This window comes from Alligator mississippiensis, chromosome 4 (genome assembly GCF_030867095.1).
Source record: "Alligator mississippiensis isolate rAllMis1 chromosome 4, rAllMis1, whole genome shotgun sequence".
NCBI lineage: Eukaryota > Metazoa > Chordata > Crocodylia > Alligatoridae > Alligator > Alligator mississippiensis.
In genome coordinates, this window is record NC_081827.1 from 2191180 (window position 1) to 2213370 (window position 22191).

Here is a 22191-nt window from a genome sequence, read left to right on the forward strand (position 1 = left end):
CCACAACCCTCCTACTGAGAAAGTTTTTCCTAATATCCAACCTCAACTTCCCTTGCTGCAACTGGAGCCCATTGCTCCTTGTTCTGTCATCTGCCCCGACTGAGAACAGCCCAGGTCTGAATGTTGATATGAATTTGTCTTTTTTGCCCATGGGTAATGGGATGTAAGTACTGCAATTAAATGGCATACATGCCAATTCAACCTTGTAAATATTAAGATTATCCAAATGAACTTTCCAAATGTAACCAGTAAAATGACTAGGGATTACACAATTAGCACAGACTGGTAACTGGGTATCCAGTTTTACTGTAGTCCAGTATATTCCCATTCCAGCATTGACATCAAGGATACTGGATGCATTTTTTCAACTTACTTTCTATGTTCAGAAAGCTGATTTACACCATGGATTAAATTTGTAACCAAAGCAAATAACATAATGTCCAACTAATGTCGCGCTATGACATGATGAACAGTCCTTTGGACGCTGCATTGAACTGCTGTGGACAGTATCTCTCTTCTACATATGTAGAAATCTTAAAGAGGGAAAAATGATCCGACAGATAACTGTTTTATAATACCAAGAAATAATTTGTTCTGTCTAGCCAGTATTCCAGCTAATCTTCTACTTAACTGTGTTACAGTATTATTTATTTGTTATATATAAAAGCCTTTTCAGGATTCAGTTTCCACAGAAGAGCCTATGAAAAAATGCAAGCGCAGTGTATGCAAAATTAGAGAGGTCCCAAATAGAAATCGTCAAAGCCATGTTGTATGCAGAATAACTTAACTAAGACTAACTTTTCATATGCATAAATTTTGCTGATGCAGTAAGAGCAATTCTTCCTTGACAACATAGTAAGCTGACAAAAAACATTAGCCTCCCGCTGTACATCTGCTAGAAGTGACTCGCAGATGATTTTAAACATTTGTTCCACGCTATACTGTTAAAAAACAACCTCAGTTACCTTGCTGTTGATTTGCATGCTGCCTCCTCTGATCCAACTTGCATAACCAAGGCTCTGGGAACATTTCTCTTTGTACCACCAGAGAAGCAACTTTGCAAAGTAAATGGAAAAAGCGTTTGGTTCCAAATCCTTCAAGAAGGTTTTGGCAGCCTCTTGCTGTAAAATAGCATGCACTGGATCTTATGGTCCATGGATAGCAATGCTGCTTTTTTTAGCTTAAGTTGCTTGGTGCCTATTAGCAGAGTTAAAGGCTAACCAGCCAGCAGAAATATGTCTGGCTAGTTCCTACAGCAACATCTTTCCCTGCAAGAACTAAAAAAAAGAGCTACAGATCCTCCGGGCAGCCTGCCAGATAAACTTAACTCAACAGGAAGAAACAGCGGCAAGTAAAAACTTTGCAAGCTAAAAGGTGGCTGTTTTCTCATTTCTATTTCCTTCTCTTGCCCTCCCCGTCTGTACTCTTGTTTATAAAAATACTACTCCCTGCTACCTTAAAAAAAGGTCACAGTGCACAGAGACAAACCCCACGCCACCACCTAGATCCGTGAAGAGGAAAGTTGTCAGGATGCCTGAAAAATTCCTCTCTGCAAATCAAGTCCATCCATCTAGAAGAGCAAATACTTCAGTTTGTTTGCAGCTGGGGTACAGTTGGGACTGTCCCCAGCAGAAGCAGGGTCTCACCTTCTGCTAGTCTCTCCCGCTGAAGCAGTTTCTGCTTTCCACATCATCCATTTTTTCTTAATTACAGAAGAGGCTAAATATATCTTGAAGGAAAATCAAAACCTGCTTAGCCCACATCCTACTGGGCTCCTAATGGAATAAACCTGAGCTGTTCAGATCTTTCTTGCTCTCTCTTCTGGAGGATTTATTCACATGGAGACCCAGATCTGGGGGCCTTGTTATTCCAAGAAAAGAAGCCGTTGCAGAAGCACAGATACATTTTCCTATTCTTCACCATGCCAGGGTGCCCAGTTCCGTTACGAAGGCATGTTCAAAGCCACGCGCCCCAAGAACAAGAGCAACTTCTTAATGAAGACATTAAAAATAGTGTACGTTTTATTTCCTTTTCGTACAATCATAGACAACGAGGGCTGGAAGGGACCTCAGGAGGTCACATCTAGTCCATCCCCCTGCTCCAAGCAGGACCAGCCCCAACTACATCATCCCAGTCAAAAGGCTTTGTCTAGCCAGGTCTTCAAAACCTCCCAGGGTGGAGACTCCACCACCTCTCTGGGGAGCCTGTTCCAGTGCTTCACCACCCTCCACGTGAGAAAGTTTTTCCTAATATCCAACCTAAACTCCCTTGCTGCAGCTTGAGCCCATTGTTCCTTGCTCTGTCATCTGCCCTCACTGAGACCAGTCCAGCTCCATCCTCTTTGCAGCCCCCCTGCAGGGAGGTGAAGGCTGCTATTCAATCCCCCTCCGTCTTCTCTTCTCCAGACTAAAGCAGCCCCATTCCCTCAACCACTCCTCACCAGTCCTGTTCCCCAGCTCCCAACCGTTTTCACTGCCCTCCGCTGGACTCTCTCCAACTTGTCCAAATCCTTTCTGCAGTGGGGGGCCCACAGCTGGACACAGGCCTCCAAATAGCACTGGGACAGCAAGAAGATTTTTGCCAAAAATGCCAGTTATTAAAGACTAGATGACATGTATGGAGAGTCTGGTAAATGCAAGTACTGATGGACATCCAACCCAAATCTCACTACAAAAGACACAACTTCCCTGCTCTGAGCTTGTCCGTGATCCTGCAGATGTGACCCCAAAACTTGAAAACAGATGACTTCCTGCATTTGTTTTGGGAATGATTGTTACAGCCAAAACTTCCTGTCTCAATTCCATGTACAATACTGTACCTCCTCCAAAACACCTTTCAACTTCAGAAGCTTGTTGACTTGGAGGTAGCTCTTAGCTCCACTTCAGCGGATGAGTACGACTACCCTGACCAAAGCGGGTCAGCTGGACCAAGGCTTCAAGAACCTGAAAGGGGTTCCAGGATTATGCTCTATCCTCCCGTGGCGCTGGAAACAGGGGTTGTCCAAAGCAGGCTTTTTATGTCAGGGTTTGCAGAACATGCCAAGAACATACGCAGAAGTGACATTTTTGCTTGCACATAAGAGACCTCCTTAATGAATTCAAAGCAATGTTTCACTTGCTTAAAGTGGTAGTTAAATTTTGCTTTTGGCAAGAGAATAAGTTCTATTTATGGACTTCTCCCCCAAGTAGGAGAGAGAAATAATTATTTCAACACAGCATCCATTTTAAATTGAACTGGTGGTGGATAGAAGAGATGTTTTTACAACAGAAGACCCCTTCTGTGAGGCAGAGCCATTGGGAGGTCAACTGTTAGGTTAAATTAGGCCAGAGAAATAGTACCTCTTCAGCAAGAAAGGCAAATGTTATTACTCTTTCCTATCTTGTGAACAGTTGGGAGGAGCAATGGAAAAGCAACAAAAGCAGAGAGCAAAATCCTTGCGGCCAATTTTGCAAAAGATCGTCCATCTCCTCGCCTGACACAAAGAGGTCAGAGGGCACTCCCTTGCTATTTCCAGATGCAAAGAGGTCAAACACCATCCCCTCCCCTATCTAAATCTTGTACAGTGAATAGAGGTGCTTCACTGTTCAAAGTCCACTCTGCTCAACCCAAATCCTGCCATGCAACTCTTGGTCTTCGACTCCCCTCTGACGGTCCGCCTCCAAGATTAATAAATCCTGCTCCACCCGAAGGTCATCAACTCCTTTCCTAGACAGGGTAGGGCTAATTGCATTGACCCAACCATTTACAGAAACCCCAACATATTGACTGTCGTAAGCAGACCCAACCTATTATTCCCTACCTGAGAACTGGGTTAAGACGCACTTTAATTTACTAGTTGTGCAAATTGCAACCTCCGAAAGCTAGGAACTATAGCATGAAAGCACGTATCCGTCCTACCCTGTAACATTTCTTCTGCCCTGTGGAGCTGGCAAGAAGACCTACTGGAGAATACACTGTAAGTCTGGCTGCCCTATAATAAGCAGGTCTGACAAATGACTAAATACACATGCCATTTTATGTGGTGTGGTATGGTGTCCCTCACAGAATGACACGGTTTCCTCTGCGCTGCAGTCCAACGGCTCACAGCAGTGGGTTAAGACAACTACACTACTAACCAGGACAGGGATTGTGGGTGGCATGCTGCCATAGCTCATGGTGTGGCATGAGGAAAGATGCATCTACACCTCCAGGAATCATGGAGCTCTTCTCTACAGAGACGGGATGTATAAAAATAAAGGACCTCAGCTGTGTGACTGTGGAGCTGTAACAGCATTAGGGCAGAGGTAAGCTCAGGCATGGTTGCAGAGGGAGAAGCTTCTGGGCAATCCCTTCAGACTGTCACAACCTTTCCCTCTTCCCCACGACAGCTGTCCAAGAGGAACAGCTCAGATACGGAAGAGGAAGCAGGCAGGGGGGACCCAGCCCATCGTTTGTGTCTTTCCAGCCTACCTGCCTCCCATTTCATCAAGTCATACACTTCCTCTGCATGCACCAATCCAAATTTCACTCGGTGTCGCTATCAACAGTAAACACAGCCATCTCCCCTGGCAACCAGTGACTCAACCTTACTAACTTCGTAATCGGGGGGGGGGGAGATTTCTCGCCTGATTTCCTACCTTGCTGCATAATACCTCTGCACACAGCCCAGGACTGTCTGGCATCGCCTTGCTCCCCTCCCCCTCCGCCCAGCATGAAAGCTCTGAGGTCTCATCAGCCCAACAACAACAAAAATAGAAATTATGACGTGCTGTTTAACACACTCCATCTGCTTTCACAAGCAGTGGTAGCATGGGTGGACAGCACAGTATGCAGGGCCTGTTGCAAGCTTAAATCCAGAGCCACAGACCAAGAAAACGGGACATGCCTCTCTTCCATACGGGTGAGCAGGGTCTTCTTTCCTGGAGTCGGAGGCTCTAGCAAATCAGAAAGTTCCTTGTTTTGTAGGAAGTTAAGGTGAATCACAGAGCGACTAGAAAAACAGCCTTTGAGTCCTGGCTCCTATCAGGTTCCGCTACGGAAAGAAACACAGACTGCTCTTTGCAAGTAATAGCTGGAGGAAACTCAGGGAGCTGAGACAAGGTCAGTAGCTACCCCCGGCCATCCTGAGCTACCTGCATGACTCCCAACTGATGTTACCTGGCTGGTGTCAGCCTCCTGCAGTTTGGGAAGGAATGGCTACCTACAGCTTTGCTCAAAATGAGGTCTCCAGGCAAAGGCTCAAGCGCCACTCTCTAACTTTGCAAGAGCCACCAAAACAAATCTGTCCCATTACCAATCTAACCCAGCCCACAGAAATGACAAACAAGATGCCGCCTCTTAGGTCAAAAGTAGATGTATTTCCCTATCAGTTGATGAAAAATGGATTTTAAAAACTTATCAGAAAGCAATACCACTCTGAACGAGCTACTCACAAAGTCTGAAGTCAGGCAGGTGCCATGCTGCCCTGCCTTGTGTCATGGCTAACCCACTTCACTGCTGGATAAAAAGGATGCGATTTTGCCATGCATCGGCTCCTCTGTGGTAACTGCCTATGTGCACACTTCCTTATCCCCTGGGAAGGTAGAAGGTGGGGCAGGGTGACACCTTAGAGACTAACTGGTTCACAGGCAAGGACCTTTTGTGGTCAACCACCTACCTCGTCAGATGCTAGGAATGGACTGGCAGAAATAAATTATTTTATAAAGAAGAGAAAAGGATGCGGGGAAGGAGGGACTACGCCTAGGAGAGGTCATAAGCAGATTGATCAGATCAATTCAGATGAACAAGGCCTCTTGAGTGACACCAGAGTAAATAGCTAGTGCAGGATAAGGTCCATATCCCTGCATTCAGCCTGTTTATTCTGTACGGGTGAAGGATACAGAACCAAAATACCTCATCTGTAATCTGCAACTGAAGGCAGAAGGTAAGAAGAGCTTGCCAGAAGTTTTTGCTGCAGGACAGACTGACGTGACCTGCTTTGGATCTCGGCAGTCAAAGCCCTTCTAGTGTAAAAAGCCTTCCTCCAGAAGTCCCCAACAAAGTCCAACTCTGCTGCTCACTCTTGTGTAGTCCTCAGAAAAGAACGCGCTTTCTTCTGAAGACTGGAGAAGAGAGCAGGACTATGCTGCATACTGCAGGTATGCATCTCCGCAAGGAACAGGGAAGAGGGGGCAGAAGTCCCCTCATCCAACATCCCTAAAGGGGCAGCATATGACCTACAGTATTGCAGACACAGGACTACAGCTGACTACGCAGCAACAGCAGATGCATCCACACCAGAAGGCACAGAACTTCTCAGCAGAGACTCAGGGACTTCCAGCACTGGCTCCTAGCTTTCCTTGATGAACAATTTTTAATCCAGAGTGAGTGATGCCACCGTTTCCCAAGCACTATTTCAGATACCAATCTCTACAGTACCAACGCTCACAACACTGAATGGCCTCATAACCTCGGCGATCCGTGACCCGCTGCTGGTATCACCTGAAGTGCTGATACCCCCACTCAGTGCCAAATGCCACCTTAGCATCGATATCAGATACTTCCACTATACAGATGAGGGATTCTGCTATACCTCCACAGGCCCTACCAAAATCTGTTCAGAATTACTTTCCTTTCTCAGCATCAGAAGACAGCGTGAACACTCCTTTTGCATACTCCTCCAAACCCTATTCTGTTTAAAAACCTTTACAAATGAGACAGGAATTCACAAAGCACATTACTGATGTTGGGGTATAAGGGGTCTAAAAACAGCAGCACCCTCAGTACCCACTTCCAGGACTGCTGGCTCCTTTTTCTGAAGCTTTTAAGTAAGGTACCAGGCATAACAGGAGTTTCACCCAGCTAAGGAACAGTCTTCCTCAAATGCTCTGGACAGACACCACAATCTCTACTAGGACCCTTGGAGGCTCAGCCCCACTCTCTGCCCCGCAGGCTCCACATTGACCCCCAACACTCCAACAAGGGGCAAAGAGCAACCTCTGCTAGCAGAGAGCAAAACTCACCCAGGTGTCATTTCTTCATCACCAGATAAAGTCAGTGCTCCTGCATCTGTCCTACCCTGACGATCCCCAGTTTGTTCAGATGTGATGTCAACCGCTCTGGAAGCCCCTGCCAGAGTAACTCAGGAGAAGCCTCAAACTTTAGGACTGCCTCTGACACACAGTGCTATAGCTTTGACTGGCTATGCCAAACGAGGGCATGCTGAAGCCTGCGCAACAAATCTGGCAGACACCGGCATGCATTCCTCAAGCATCACAGGCAGCCATCAAACACTACCGGGCAGCCCCATAAGGCTCAATACTTGTACTGTACAAACTTCCAGCTTAGAACTGATTTTCACAGGGGCACAAGAGTAGCCTTTGTACCTGCAAAGAGGATGGAGCTGAACCATTCTCAGTGGTGGCATATGACAGAACAAGGAGCAATCGGTGCCAGGTGCAGCAAGGGAAGTTAAGGTTGGATATTAGGAAAAACTCTTGCACTAGGAGAGCAGTGAAGCACCAGAACAAGCACCCCAGAGAGGCTGTGAAGACTCCATCCCTGGAGGTCTGTAAGACCCGGTTGGGGCTGGTCCTGCTTGGAGCAGGGGGTTGGACTAGATGTGACCTCCTGAGGTCTCTTCCAGCCCTCGCTGTCTGTGATTCTATTACTTTAGGACAGAACGTGCAGGGTTTTAGATGTGGAATTTAAATATTTTAAATCAAATGTGACAGCCCCAGACCCTAAAGAAATATACCAGACAAATGCATAAATGAAAAGCGAACAGCAAGTGCACCATGAAGGCATACTATACTGAAGGTAAACTACAATGTAACTGTAAAATAAGCAAAAGGATGTGCCTTTGCTCTAGCTTAGGCTCAAGTCACTGGGCTAGATACAGTAATTAATGGATAAAATCCAATGGCCTGTTATTTACAGAGGGTCAGACTAGGTTAGCATGACCTTAAAGTGTATATATCTGTATCTCGCTGCAATGATAATGTTAGCAGAGCTGCACATTTAACAGTTCCATTATTTTAGTTTGAAAATATGTTCAAACTATCATTCTTGCTTTTCAAATTGAGGAATCTGTCTGTTTTATGAAACGGTCAATGTCATCACCTCCAAAAACAGACCCAGGGATGAGTCACATTTTACTTAAGGTTAATTTTGAAATGTGGTACCTTTTAAAAAGTGTTATTTTAAGCTAATCAAGGAATTGATTAAATCAGTTATGAAATAAATCCAAGCAGAAACCTGATGCTATCAGTCTCTTTTTCATTCTTCCCTCTCCCTAACCGTATTATGAGCAGCAATTTCAAACATTTGCTCACTGCACATATTTCTAACATTGATGGCCGAGGCCCTGACATCACCTGCACTTTAGACTAAGGGTATGGAAAAGCAAACAAATCACAGCAAGCAGGGGTGTGGGGCTGATTTAGCACATCTGCTGCTAAGTAGTAAGCACCCACATGCCTGCCCTGCTCCACGGGAAGCTAGAATGGCAAAAGCAGCTTAGCCCCATTTCACAGAGCAGCTGCCATGTTGTAAGCCTCCCACCCCCCACTTTAACTCATAGTGATTTTTTTTGCCCTTGCTTTAAGAGGTATTTAGGCAATAAAGAATAAAGCAGATTAACCTTCTCTGGGCCCTTCATAGCAAACCCTTTCAGGGTGAACAAATAAATAAGGAATAATGACTAAAATTGATGTTTTAGAAGAGGAACAGCCAGGAGGCAGGGTGTGGGGTCAGAGGGCTACACTGCAGCTTGTTGGGACTGCACTTGACCCAGGTGGGCAGCCAGCGGAGGTTGTCCTGGCCCCTGGGCCCCGCTCACCTGCTGGGTCAGCCCGGGCTGCTGTTCACCAACCAGAAGGGAGGGGAAGGGGAGAACAGCCCCCGGTGCCTGGCTGTGGGGAGGGGAGGGGGAAAATGACCCTGTGCAGCCCAGGGCAGGACACAAACAGCAGCACTCAGGTCTTCGCTTCCCCAGTGTATGTCAGACTAACCACCCTCCTGCCCTTGGGCGCTGTCAACCCCCCAACACACACCACAAGGTTGGAGGAGCTTGTGCCCAGGGCACAAAACCCATTAGTTATGCCTCGGGTCAGCCCCAGCCCAGCCTGGCAGTCCAGGTCTGGGGCCTGCAAACCCACAGCAAGCATAAGTGAAAAACCCAGAGTGAGACTGGCCCTGTTACTGTCCTTCACCCCCAGAAATACAGCAAGGCACTCCTCATGCGGCCCCCTGCCCTGGATACCCCCAGTAATGTCCAGACCTGGGTAATCCAATGTCACTGCCTAATCAAAGGAGTCCTCAGTCCTGCTGTACCCTGTCATGAAACCAGGATGCCACAGGCTGGTACTGGTACAGCCCACCGAGACCTGAGGGTGCCACCCAGCTAGGCCCTGAGGGTGAGTGAGGCAACCCCATTAAGAGGGTTCCCACTGCAGGTGCTGCCTAGTATGGGGGGGACAGGCTGTTCCAGGGGATCCCAGGGGCACCTCCCCGGCAACCTCTGGTAGTGTCTTTTACACTGGATTTAATGAAGGACTCCAACAGATTATATGAACTTAGGGAAACAAATTAATGTGAATTTACCCTTAACATTAAAGCAGCAGATGCTCAAAATATCCCTTAGAGAATAAAATGTAAAGTCTGAAGGGTGATAAAGATTAGCAGAAAAAAAGTGTCTATTATAAATCCTCAGTTGTAATCTCAACATTGTCTTCATTTAAATTTCAACTGCTGTGTTTAAAACACAAAAACATTTCAGGATACCACGATGTACAGTCCAGTAAAAATATATCACTTGTATATCAAGGCCCAAACCTGAATATGAATGTCAAATATCCCAATTATTTCACATGATAGAATCACACTTACGCAAACATTTTGTAAAGCTGAACTTTCCCAATATTCACGCAGATCTGCTCCCCATATTGGGTATCAGGAAGTAATTTTACCCCTGCTCACGCTGGTACAGTTTGTGGGGGTTTTGCCTTCCTCTGTAGCAGGGGCACAGCCTCTTCCTGGGATCTCTCAAGCATATATTATAACCTTGCAAAAGCAGGAGGTTTGCCGCCACAGTCCCCCTGCTTTACCTGTGGCAGGTTTGGGCACTGTCTGCAGTTGGGCCATGGTTGACTGTGTAGTTCTGTTAATAGTTCAGAAAATAGATTTGTATGGGATGGTTTAGATAGGGATGATCCTGGCTCAGGGAGGGGGCTAGACTAGATGTGATCCCTGGAGGGGTGACCCCCTCTATGATCCTGAGATGTGCTGACCACCATAAATCGCACTGACACTTAAGAGTATACTCAGCACTTCTTTGGACTAGACCACTACAAGAATTTGCAACTTCAAATATCATTTTCTCTTAAAGTTAACTTAAAATTTTGTTTCACACCACATGCTATGGGCAGAGGCACAGCATGCTCCAGCAGCACCTGGGGCAGAGGGCTGACCATGGGAGAGGGAGGAGGGAGAGGGAAGTTGCTGGGTGGGGGCAGAGTCTTACCCCAGCTCTCTCCTCACTTGGGTGGCAGCTCCTGCAGCTGTAGTAGCCTGTGCTCATGCTGCTGCAGTCAAGGAGCAGGCTTAGAAAGGGGCACCAGAATGCCCCCAACACTCTGGGCCCCGAAAGTCATTGCTATAGCAGGAGCAGCCCTGCACTGCCCAGCAATAAAGCTGGGCAGCCCTGCGGTCTCTAGCGTATCAGGGGAGGGGCTGAGCTGAGTGGCACCCCTCCCTGGGACTTTTGCCACAGAAGGCACAGCACCACACCCAGTAGGGTATTGTGGAGGGCGGGGTGGGCAATGAATAGGGCACCCGGGCAGCCCTCAGAAAGCCCGTACTACAAGGCTGGTGCAACCTGCATGCAGCAAGCATGCCCTTCACTATAGAGCGCAGGGCTTCTATGGCTAGGAAGCACAGAGCTTTGCCAGCTGTAGCAAAGGGAGCAGGGAATGGGGTGGAGGGCAGTTCTGATGCCCCAACTAGGTCAGCACCTGCAGTGGGTGCCCCACTCGCCCACCCTAGTTACTTGCTGATTATGGCTACAAAAAAGAGAAAGAAAAGAACAACGATCTGCTCTAAGATCAGACCATCTCCTTTTGATATTATTATTATTAATAGAAAACCTCCAAAATATGATGCCCAAGTGTCTTCAGCACAGCTAAAAGAATTCCTAAATGACATCTGAAAGAGCTGGTTAGCTTCATTACTGCTTTTCAAAACCCCCATGGCTTCTAAATCTCACTCTGCCACTACGAACAGCCGCAAAGGTAAGGACAGGGAATGGGAAAGGGGAAGAAAGAATATAAGAAATACTATAACAGATCAGACCACTGACCTATTTCAGTCCAGTATCATGTCTCAAAGCAGCTAGTTGCCAGATGCTTCAGACTTTGATGAAGGAAACCCCACAGTGATGGAATAATCTGCCCAGAGAGGAAGTTTCTTCCTGAATCCCATGTTACCTTAGATACTCTGCATGCTCCCTCACACTGTCAGATGAGGATGTTTTTGTCACCTATATTAATACCTAACTCCTCTTTTCTGATTTTTAGCTGATCTTGTAGCATGGAGGCCCACAGGCTAAACACACACTGTATAAAGGTATTTCTATTTAGCATTTTTTATTTGGCATCTTGCCGTTCCAACAGATTTCCCTTGGGCCTTTTATTATTAAAGATGGTATGCAGAAATGTCTATGAACAGTCTCCTTACCACTCATTATTTAGTACATTTTTGGTGTGCACTTTAACTGTTTTTATTTAAACTACATAGTTGTGTCTGTTTTAGATACCTCCTCATGTACATGTTTTACTAGCCAGAAATATATGAGGCAAAGATCTGTTTGGTGATCGCTTTTATTGGACTAATTGTACAATTAGTCCCAACTATGCACTGAGTCCAATAGAAGATATCACCAAAAATTCCCCTATTTGCTCACGTATTTGCTCATCTTTCTTTTAAAAATAAGTCACTCCATCAAAACTGGGGTCCGTGTCTTAAGTGGGGAAGCTGCTTTTCTGCTCTGAAAGAGAAGCAGGGAGACGCTGTGCTCCAATGACTGTCAACGGCTGCCACTTCTCTCTGGCCCAGCAAGCAGCACTGTACTGTTAACCCTTTCATAGCCGCTAAGGGATTGGCAGCAGCTTTTGGCTGAGAAGCCAAAAGCTGCTACCAATTCCCCGGTACCTATGAGGGCTAGCACTGTAGCTTGTGCCTGAAGCAGCCACTGAGCGGGCTGAGGGTGAGCAAGCTGCTGCATGCAGTCAGCCATGCCCGGGGAGTGGGGGTGGAGAGGGGAGAGAAAAACACTTGGGTTTTTTTATTTACATACTGTCTTCCAAAAAACTATGCGCATGTCTTATTTTGAGGCATGCGGTATGCCAGAAAATACAGTATCCTTACATCTCTCACTATGTTTCAAGTAACTCCAACACACATCTCTAAATCCCTTCTATTTATACTGTATCTGCTCTGAGAATACTGGGGCAAGGGCTGAATCCTGGATCAACAATGAGATGTTATTACTTTACTTAATGGTAATCTGCATCTCCAACATTGTTTTTCACTTCTGCCACAGTTTTACCAAGCTGTCCATGACAGTGCCAAGTTCTTTTTCCCCCACAGAGTGCCTACGGTTTCAAACAAACCAAGAGCAAAAATGTTGCTTCTAATATTCTTTTTATTTATCAACATTCAATTTGAGCTGCCATTGTGCTCCCCAGTCACCTAGCTTTATTAGCTCCATTTAAGCTCCTTTGTCACACTGCCTAATGCAAATAGCCTCGATTATCTGAAATTCTGCCAAATCATTAACTCCCTCTTCCCACCAATAAGTTAATGTATTAATGCCACTAGTGCTGGTACAGATCACTGGTTCGCGCTGATAAGCTTTTGCCATTTAGAAGAAAATTGTTTTCTGCCTAGCAGCCAATTTCTAATCCGTAAGAGGACTAACTTTTTGCCCCGTGGCTGTTTCCTTGAATAGCTTCTTGTGAAAAATCTGTCAGAAGCTAACGGAAAGTCCAAGTCCAATTTCTTCTTCTTTAGCCACTCATTTACTGACAGACTAAAAAAATAGAAAATATATTTGAAACAATATCAGAAGCAACAGGCACAGCTTCTCTAAACAAATACTGTCTTCATTCAGATGTCCTATAAACAGCAGTTGCAAATCTCCCAACGATAAGCAAGCGGAAACTGTGCAGACGAGTACGGCCAGAGAGACACGGCTGCCTTCTATGGAAGGGAAGGAGCCAAACATCCTCTCCCCATCTCCTCCTCTAAGAGGAGGACCAACAAACAGAAGCTAGAAGGCCACAAGCAGATGTAAGAGAGGACAACAGCAACCGCAGCAGCCACCTCTTCACTGAGAAGCAAAGACTAATTAGTGACAAAATTGATTTAAGGCCCCAAACCGACTGAAATACAAGGTGACAGAACTAAGTGGCAAACAGAAGTGACACCCTAGTGAGGAACAACTGATTTTGTAAGAGGAAGCAGTGGGCAGAGCACAGATGTGCCAACAAAAATTAAACACAAGTGCTCTGTGGACATGATGCCACAAGTATTTTTCAACAGCTTTGAAGACTTAATCCTTAAACTTGCAAGTACCAGTTCTGCTTCCCAAGCCATTTTTCTATCGTTCATTTGCCTCCCCTTCTTCAGCAAAGCTCATTTACCTGTAATCCCCAGATCACACTTAGTGCCCTTCTGCAAGATGTGATGCCCTACAACCCTCTGTTATAGTAGCCAAAAGTGAATAAATAATTTTTTTTTTTTGTTAATAACTCAGGTACTTCCCCCTTAAATTCTTTTAGAACTCATAAATGTGTACCATCTGGTCCGGATGAGCTGTCATCATTTAATGTTCATTCTCCTAGCGGCATGAGCAGGTTAAAATTGAGTCCTCTTTTACAGTACGAAATTTGTAATGAAGCTATGCCCAAAAACCCAGTCAGGATTAAGGCCCCATTGTGCCACACTGAACAAGTGTTTCAGGAAGAAATAGCCCATACCCTGAAGAGCACACAATCTAATTGGAAATACGATCTAATGAGAGGGTGTCACAAACAGCAGGCGAGAGGACAGGATAAGAGGGAAAATGGGACCACACTGCTGCAGAGATCTGTGCCATAGTGGCCCCTGAAACCTCAAGTCAAAATCCGGACTCTCAGCTGTGCTGAGCAGTGTACAGATGTCTAAAGAAGGACAGCCCCTACCCTGTCCTCTTGCTATGCACAGCACAAGTCGATAGCTTTGAAGCATTTAAAAGGATTTGTACCTTTTATGCTTAAAGTAGATATTCTGGATTGAGCTTCAACATCAAATGTATTAGCCACCTACAAGTCAAGCCGACATGAAAGCCACTCTGCCCTTTTGCTTGCTTTTTTCCCAGCAACTGGAAATGGAGGTGGTGAGCTCATCCTCAACTTCCACATCAGGCTTTAACTTAAAGGTTTTGTCGTTGGTCTGCAGGTGTCTGGTGAAGGTTCAAAACAAGTGTACAAGACTAAATGGGGGCAAAGACGAAAGATGATGAGAGGGGTGTATTTCGAAAAATAGAGCACTGAAAGAAAAAAATGATTTAGGGGGGAAGAGAGAGAAGAAAAGAGAATCCAAAAATACAGGCTAAGGGGAAACAAAAAACATAATATAAAGAAAGACACAATACCAAGTGGAAGGAAAGCAAAGGAAATGAAGGAAACACTGAAGCAACTCAGGAAAAGACAGAGTTTGATTTGTAGAAAGGAAAGAGATGACAAATACCAAGAAGGTAAGAAAGATATAATAAAACTAAATCAAAATGTTAGCAGTTAAATTTTTAATAACTATTAAAATTATTAAATGGAGAACCCAGTGCAGAGTAAACAGGTGTTTTAAACTGCATGGAAAGAGTTTGGGAAGGTGACCAGGAGGCTTTTCTTGTGCAAAGGGCACAAAATACACTTTAAAGACTACTACTGTACCATCCTCTGTCAGGTAGAAGTTGGGTCCAAGTGAGGTGAGGTTAGAATAAACTGATATACTCCCTCCCTGCGATCTCCTCCAGCCTCCAAGTCTCCTGACATGCTGAGAGGAGAGAGCCAAGGAAGCAACCCCACTATGGCACCAGCCTCCAATTTTGTACTCTCTTTTCAGTAAATAGCTCCCATGTGTGCCTCTGCCGCTGCCTAGCCAAACAAAGCAAGACTAAATCTGTCCTAATACCTATCAGTTTCACTGCTGTCCAAGGGGTCCTGAAGAACAGCAAAGAAAATGCACAAGACAAGCCTGTTTTTCCTCTCCTCTCATTTGACAACACTAGGAGGAGCAGCTGCCGCACTCACTAGGGCCCCAGGCTCAACACAATCTTGTGTGGGTGATTTGGTTCAAGTCTGGGAGGTCTTCTCCGCAGTCACAAGTTAGAAAACTGTCCGCTCCCCATCCCCCTCCCAATATTTACATTCTGTAGAAGTTAACGACACTTGCTGGAGGAAGTTTCCTCTTTGCACAGACAGATCGATTTTTCAAGCTCTACCTATCTGGCTTAAACAACCTTTTTGCCATTTAGCTACACTGTTCTTTTCTCTTGCCTTCCTGTTTCCTCTCCTGTAGAGGTGAGATCGTCTCAGACATGTGACGTGCAACTGCATACAGGTTATAATCCACCGTTCACATTACAGGAGTATTTGGGGCTCCGCTGTCTCAGGCGCTGGACAAACGCAACGTAAATGTGGTCCTTTTTCACAGGTGGATGCAAAGACAGGAAAGCACCAAGACGCAGGGAGTATATAAGTCAGCAGTCACAGTTCACCAGCTGCATAACCACCATGCTCAGTCTACGTATTTTAACTTCCTCACATTTGCCATTAAGTTCTTTCATACCAGCTTCTTCGTTTTACTGAATCCCGCTTCGCTAAGGCTTAGTACACAGGACCTAGTTTTTCCTATCACTCTTGCCATAATAAAACAAGAGCCTCAACTGCATTCTGGTCATAACTACCTAAAGGTTCATTAGAGCTACAGCTTATATTAATGGCTGCACTATTTAGGAATAAAATGTGCTTTTCTTCTTCTCTGTAAAACTTACCACACAGAGGAGGAGTCGTTTACAGCAGCTGTGTCGCTCCCAGCCTGCAGGCAAAGTCTGCTTATTTCATGCATGTATATCGTCTGCATGAGAAGTTCAGATGCTGCAAAACTTCTGCTTTCGTTTTTAAAAAAAAAAAAATAGAATTCTGGCTGTGACAGGTACCCTGTAACCATGGAGTGAGTAAAACTGACACACAAGCGCCTTTTGGACTTTGCAAACAGACAGTGCTCAAAATAATAGGTCTGAACATTACCACCCTGCTTTCCCATACATTTTAGAAGGGTGTTAAACTCTACAGATGATGACAGCATCAAACATTGATACTATTTAATGGCTGAGTTAGCAGGTCAAACAAGAGAGAAGGAAAGGATAGAAAATAGGAAAGAAAATAGAAAGTATAGAAAGAGAAAGAGGAAAAGAGGGGCCTGGAAAAAGTGTGTTTAATAAAAGAAAGTATATTTTCCCCACTTCATGCCACTCAATGAAAGGAGGCCACAAAAGTAACTAAATTAATTACCAACGATGAGACATACTCCATCCTTAATCCATATACAGGCCTATTGACAACAGTAGGAAACTCGCAATGAAAAATACATCCGAGTCTAATCTAAAATTGATTCCCCAATTTATAGACCATAATTCAAAACAGAATTCAAGCCTCTCCACAGTACAAGCAGGGCATGCAAGCCAAAGGTAAGAAACGGAGAAACAGCTTCTCCCGACTGCACCTCGAAATTCAACCAGCTTCACTCAGCTAATCACAATCCATCATCAATATGACTTTATTAGCTGACATCTCCCTCAGCATTAGCCTTTCCTTTTCCTGACCCTGCCAGCTGAAAGTAAAACCCTGCCAGCAGGCCTGTATTGTTATGACACGGGGCTTGTATTCACAAAACTCCTCTTCACTAAGAAATCGTATCCGATAAGATCCCACAGGAGCTTTGATTACAGTTCTGCTCCGTACGTTGACCTCCCTGCACCCTTTGTAAGTGCTAAGCATGTCATTCCACTGGGTTTCATAAGACCCACAAGATCTTCTTCTATTTCTACGCGTTCCCGTCCACTTTTGTTCTTAAGCTCCTTACACTGATATGCTGCTGGCCCTTGCAGCTCCAAAATGTTTTCCTGGAGGCCAACTGTGACGAGAATAAAATATATATTCAATTAAGAATTGCAATTTTTTACCCCAACCTATGTCCTGGAATTTTTAAACTTAAGGATTTTAATCAAGCCAGTCATCTTCCTCAGCAGCCAGGAAAGCTCTGAGCAGATGCTGCCCCTCGAGCTGCTCGGCAGATCGCCCACTAGCCACCTGCTGCATCACCAGGGAGGGAAGAGACTCATACTGGATGTTCTTCTGTTCCCTCCTTACCTGATGGGTTGCGGAAGCCCTGGGGAGAACAGGACAGAACTTGACTGAATATGCCTGACCCCATATCAGCGTACGGCAAAGACAGCTTCCTTCCCACGCGCGCAGAACCAAAACCAAATACTTCCCAGGTTCAAGTCTAGGTTCCAGCAGCTGATGCCAGCTTGGCAGCTAGAGTGCAGCTTAGTCCAGCCAGCTTCTCACTCAACACCTGCACAAGAAGGTGCAGGGAGAAGGGTGGAAGAGCCATGTCCTGATGACACCTTGACCCCCTCTGGGAATTCCTCAACAGTGGCGACCTGCAGATGGTCTTTGTTCCTTTCACACAAGGAAGGGTTGGCACCCAGACTACACCCCTAAGCAAGAAATAAAGGCAGTCCCCTTAACGTGGGCTCCAGCCAAAAATATTGGGCTTTAATTCATACAAATTTGGTCTAAGCATGCACCTATTTTCAACTCTTTTCTGATGCTCTCACTTCTCTCAAGTATATATCTGTCAACTTCACCCATCCCTTTTGCAGCACACCTAACTTCTAGTCCTCACTACGGGATGCAGAGTTACCTCAGATGATGAATTCCCCTCAACCCAAAATGATTCAAAACCCTCTTCAACACCCATCCCCATTACACAGCTCCTAGTTTAAAACGAATCTCCCCAGAAGTTGGTGCAACTTTCCATTCTAGCAGTCCAATATTTCTTTGACTAAGGGGAATTCATCCCTTTTACTAGGCTCTCCCTTCCCCAGTAAGTTTCACTAGTACTTAATAAATTAGCCAGAGCTTCTGGCCAGGATTTTATCATGAGGCCCAAAGGCAAAGACACGCTTTATCTTTTCAACCTCCATCTGTATATTCTTTAACGAAGTATAAAGCAAGCAGAGAAGTCATCAGAAAAAATACCCAACATTGCACATGCTGAAAAGCGAAAACCAAGCTATCGATTTCAAAGAATCTTGCTCTGATCCAGTCTTCCCTCTTTCTTCTGCACCCTTGTTTATTATTAGTGCCGTTTAAATAAAGACATGATCTATACGGGCTCATGTTGACAATCCAAATATAAGCCAACATGCCATGGCATCAAAATCAGTGTCTTTGGGCATAATTACACTGCTGCTACTAGATTTTCACTACCACATTTTTTTTAAATCAGAAGAACCATGAAAAGAAAAGGTTATTTTTATAATTTTTTTCTGATACTATAAAAAACAGCCCCATTAAGATCCCAAACCTGCAACAGCATGCACATTACAGGGCAGGGCCATGCAATCAGAATTTGCTCCCTTGCTCTCGAGAAGGATTTCACAAAGAAATTAAGTTTCGGTTTCAACCTCCCATTTGGTTAATAAAATGTGCACAGCATTTAAAATCATGAAAAATACCTTAACGCCCTTTTAACTGGTCTCAATTTCTCTATTTCACTTCCTGCTTCTCTCTCTACTACAAAGCAAGGCTGTCAAATTGGGAAAGAAAAAAAACTTACATCAGATTTGTCAAGAAAGACAGTCTTCCTGTCAGCTCAAAAGCTGCGGTCACAAACTGCCTTGCTACAGATCCCACCATTTCTGTTTCGTCACAGACGCGATACACGAATGTTACGTCATACGTACGATGCCTGTCAAAGTCCTCGTTCAGATCTGAACTCTGTCAATTAGACTCTCTCGGGCATCCGAATCACACCGTAGCACAGCGGTAGACTCAAAACCTAGCTTCCCCTCATTTCTACCAGGAAATAACAGAAGCATTTTTCTATTCCAAAAAAAACTCATCAAGAGCCCAACAGGTCAGAGTGCTTTTAACGCCGTTTGAAATCTCTAGGTTGCATCTTACCGATTGCGTTTGTGCCCCTAACGGGGCTAACGCTGTGTGGCACCCGGGAAGGGGCAAGGCACCCCAGGGTGCTGCAGCACCCCGGTTGAGATCGCTGCCGGACCAGCTCCAGCAATTCACCGATCGGTATGAGTCAGAAAAGGCAGGGCCTCGCGGGCCGCAGCTCCTCTCTCGCCCTTCTAGAGGAGCCCTGAAAAAGCAAGCTTCATGTTCACTTACTCCAGCACCAGGCCAAAGGGTCTCAAACGAGTGACACCACGACTCGGGCCAGACTAAAGACGTCAAAGAGTAAATAGCAATAATGGCATTTCCTTGTTCGAAAGGCCACGAATCTCGGCACCCACCAGCTACTGGAAACAAATAAAGCGCTCCCAACACCTGCAAGTTCATTGTGGTTCTTGACAGGAGTCTGACCGTCTCCCACTGCCTTGAAAACACCCCCCCAAAAACCCCCGGATCCTCCTCGTGCTCTCCTTCTGCCAGGCGGCTAACGCGGAGGCAGCCCGAACGAAGGCCGTGTAGACGGGCACCTGCGCAGGATCACGGCGTGGAAAGCGGGGGGTTACGCGGCGAGCGGACGGTCCAGCTGTCGGGGGAGGGGAGGTCCCTCAGGAGACACGGCTGACACGCACCTGTGCACGCGGATGAAGGTGTGTATATGTGTGTGTGTATACACGTATGCAGAGGCAGCGAGGTGAGCGCAGCAGCTGTCACCCCCGTGGTGGGCTCATGCAGAGACGTGGGGGTGCAACGGGACCGCGCGCGTGTGGGCCCACGGGCCGGACCCACTGACGGGCGGGCGGGCAGCGCTCGGGCCCACGGAGGGGACGGACAACCGCGCGCGGCCCAGCCGGGACGGACGGACGGGGCCGGGCCTGTGTGGGGAGGCGAGGCGAGGCGAGGGGAGGGGGCCCGCGCTCACCTGGTCGTGCGGCCGCGGGCGGGCCCGGGCGGCGCTGACAGGCTCGGCGGCGCCTACCGATCGCTCCAAAATGGCGGCCAGCCCTGCCTGCCCGGAGCCGGCCGGGGGCGGGGCCTCTGGGGGCCGGCCGGGGGCGGGGCCTGGCCAAGGGGCGGTGCTCCTGGCGCCAGGGGGTGGAGCTACGGACCCGTTTCCACCCCGTGGTGGGGCAGAGAGGCTGCCTGTGCCCTTGCCCTTGCCCTTTGCGGTGGGGATGTCTTGCCCCGGGCCCGGGCCCTGCTTGGCTCGCATTTCCACTCAGCCCCGCTTCGGCATGGAACAAAAGTAACCCAAATTCCACGTTTTTCCGTGGTCAAAATGAAACGCCGCTAATATCAATAGATCCCGAGATAGATATATTGACTGCCTGGTCTTTCACCGGTCACACATGGTAGCAATGTTACCAAAAAATTACTTCTATTTTGTAGTTTTTTTGACAAAAATGTGATTTTTTTTTTTTTTTATTGTTTTTTGACTGGTCAAAGGTGATTGCAGTTTTACCCCAAAATTACACTTTTTGTAGTTTTCTTGATAAAGATTTGATTTTTCTTTCTTGTTTTTTGACCCGTCAACGACGATAGCAATTGTACTAAAAAAATTACTTGGATTTTGTAGTTTTCTTCACAAAAATGTGATTTTTTTTTAATTGTTTTTTGACTGGTCAAAGGCGATTGCAATTTTACCACCCAAAATTACACTTTTTGCAGTTTTCTTGACAGATTTGATTTTTCTTTATTGTTTTATGACCCGTCAAAGATGATAGCAATTTTACCAAAAAAATTACTTCTGTTTTGTAGTTTTCTTGACAAAAATGTGATGTTGTTTTTATTGTTTTTTGATCAGTCAAACACGATAGCAATTTTACCCCCAAATTACACTTTTTGTAGTTTTCTTGACAGAAATTTGATTTTTCTTTATTCTTTTTTAACTGCTCAAAGATTATAGCACTTTTACTGCAAAATTTACTTTTATTCTGTAGTTTTCTTGACAAAAATGTGTTTTTTTTTATAGTCAGACAAGGTTCCTTGGGTGAATTTGATATCTTTTATTAGACCAACCCAAATAGTTGGAGAATAGTTATTAAGGAAGCTTTCGGGTTCAAAAACCCTTCGTCAGGCTAAGGAAGTGTCAGCAGCTGGTGTGTGCTCTATTGTTTTTGACCAAAGCAATTTTACCCCCCAAAATTACATTTTTGGTAGTTTTCTTGACAGAAATTTGATTTTTTTTAATTGGTTTTTGACCGTGCAAAGATGATAGCAATTTTACCCCCAAAATTACTTGTTTATTTGGTTGGGGGTTTTTTGTTTTTTGTAGTTTTCTTGACAAAAATGTGATTTTTTTTTTTTTTTTGACTGGTCAAAGATTATAGCAATTTTACCCCCCACTTTACATTTTTCTTCATAGTTTCCTAGTAGCTAGGGTCAGGAGGGATCTGAACACACCATCTATCCTGACCCCTGCCACGGGCAGGAATGGATGCTGGGTTCACAAGACCCCAGACAGGTGATCGTCCAACCTCCTCTTGAATTTGCCCAAGCTAGGGGCGAGGACCACTTCCCTGGGAAGTTGGTTCCAGATTTTGGCCACCCGAACTGTAAAATATTGCCGTCTGATCTCCAACCTAAACCTGTTCTCCATCAGCTTATGACCATTGTTCCTCGTCACCCCAGGTGGTGCTGGGGAGAAAAGGGCTCTGCCTAGTTGCTGTTGATCCCCGCTGATGAGCTTGTAGGCAGCCACCAGGTCCCCCTCAGCCTCCTCTTGCTGAGGCTGAACAGGTTCAGGTCCCTCAGTCTCTCCTGGTAGGGCCTGCCCTGCTGCCCTCTCCCCAAGTGGGTGGCCTCCTCTGAACCCTCTCCAGGCTGGCCACATCCCTCCTGAAGTGAGGCGCCCAGAACTGGACGCAGTACTCCAACTGCGGCCTGACCACAGTCGCACAGAGGGGGAGGTTCACCTCTCTGGACCGGCTTGAGATGCACC

At 45.9% G+C, this 22191-nt stretch overlaps 1 protein-coding gene across 4 annotated transcripts in view; it reads right to left on the reverse strand.

Moving 5' to 3' along the window:
* Positions 1–20273, reverse strand: part of PPP6R2 (protein phosphatase 6 regulatory subunit 2) — a 145436-nt gene extending 125163 nt beyond the window's left edge. For 3 of the 4 annotated variants that reach the window (XM_014599993.3, XM_059725613.1, XM_019482791.2), the window contains exon 1: positions 20173–20273. The gene's annotated coding sequence lies outside the window, so the exon portion shown is untranslated. The remainder of the gene's footprint in view (positions 1–20172) is intronic. The other variant, XM_019482790.2, reaches the window with a different exon arrangement.
* Between the last annotated feature and the right edge of the window lie 1918 nt (positions 20274–22191).